Source organism: Empidonax traillii, unplaced genomic scaffold (genome assembly GCF_003031625.1).
Source record: "Empidonax traillii isolate 1590-97213 ecotype Southwest subspecies unplaced genomic scaffold, ASM303162v1 scaffold2701:size19280, whole genome shotgun sequence".
Classification (NCBI taxonomy): Eukaryota; Metazoa; Chordata; class Aves; order Passeriformes; family Tyrannidae; genus Empidonax; species Empidonax traillii.
Genome location: NW_020957894.1, coordinates 17,648 through 19,280, shown reverse-complemented (window position 1 = coordinate 19,280; position 1,633 = coordinate 17,648).

Genomic DNA, 1,633 nt, shown 5'->3' with positions numbered 1-1,633 from the left:
CCCATCCCATCCCATCCCATCCCATCCCATCCCATCCCATCCCATCCCATCCCATCCCATCCCATCCCATCTCCTCTGGACATGCCCAGGGAATAGGAGGGGAGAAGAGTGCCTGTGGCTGATCCCCTGGCAGCTCCATGCACTGGGCATCCCGGGGCTGGCCCTGCCTGTGGAGTGCAGGGCTGGGCTGTGTTCTCTGGGCTGTCCCGCAGCCCCTCAGCTCTGACTGTGCTCACTCTTTGCCAGATCCAGGCCAGGACCAGACACAACAGCAGGGCCGTGCCTTTGGCCGCTTCCGCAGGGCAATACAGGTACCTGCAGTGTGTCACAGGGCCCTTTGTGACACAGTGGGCATCACCAATGGGATGGACTGGTGCAGGGTGCCACAGGGTTCATTGTGACATGTGATGCCATTGCCTCCTGGGTTGGGTCTGCTGTCCCTGCTCAGCCTGGCACTGCTGACAGAGCTCTCCATGGCACATCCCTCTCTTCCCTGCCCTTTGTTCTCCTGCAGGCCTTTCTGACATCCTGGAGGCGTAGAGGGGCCAGGATCACACCAGCTGTGGTCGTGGCACAGCCGGACCCCACGCCGAGTGAGCTCAAACCAGAGCCTGATGTCGGCATCGTGTCGACTGATGGCAGAGCCAACGGTGACCGCGCGGTGACCGATGAGGTGACAAACTCCAGCACCGCGCTGCCTGAGCTCACCACAGAGGCTGAGGGTGCAATGGCTGAGGACAACGCAGACACTGACAGCATACCCATTGAGTACCTGTCTGATGCTGCCAGTGTCGAGGATCTCTGGGAGGAAGTTGTCTCTTCTGAGGTAAGCAGCCTGTGGGCAGGCATTGTGTGGGCCCTCCAGTCAGGTCTGCTGGGCCCTGTCAGCCTTTGAAAGCAGCACAGTGTGGTGGGAAGGGAAAGAGTTCTCAGGGAACAGTGGGCAAGTTGCTCACTCTGGCCACTCTGCCACGTGCCCCCTCCAGGCCAGAGAGTAGGACTTGGTGACCCAAAGCTTTTCAAAGACATCTCAGTTCCTGTGGCAGGTGCTCTCGAGGCCAGACCATGGGAATTGATGGGCTGCACAGCTCCCAAGTCTTCTGTTGCAGGAACCTTCAAGACACAACTGCAAGAGCTGGTGACACAGAGCTTTTTTGTGCCTTGTCTCCTGCAGGCAGCCATGACACCAGCCAGAGATATGGAGCAGAGACCCCCCCGTGTGCCCAAGCTGGCCTGGGTAGAGGAGGAGGAGCAGGAAATCCCTGGGCCTGCCCCAACCCAGCAGCCTGAAGAGATGGAGCAGTCCCAGCCCCTGCCAGAGGGTGAGTGGCAGAGCTGGGCCACAGGGCTGGTGGCTGCAGCCAAATGGACCTCTTCCTATCCCATTCCATCCTCTGCGGACATGGCCAGGGATAGGGAAGGGGGAAGAGGGTCCGTGGCTGATCCCCGGCAGCTCCATGCACTGGGCATCCCGGGGCTGGCCCTGCCTGTGGAGTGCAGGGCTGGGCTGTGTTCTCCGGGCTGTCCTGCAGCCCCTCAGCTCTGACTGTGCTCACTCTTTGCCAGATCCAGGCCAGGACAGCGTTGCAGACACCCCCAGCAGGCCTGCTCAGAGTGAGAATTATCCTCCCAC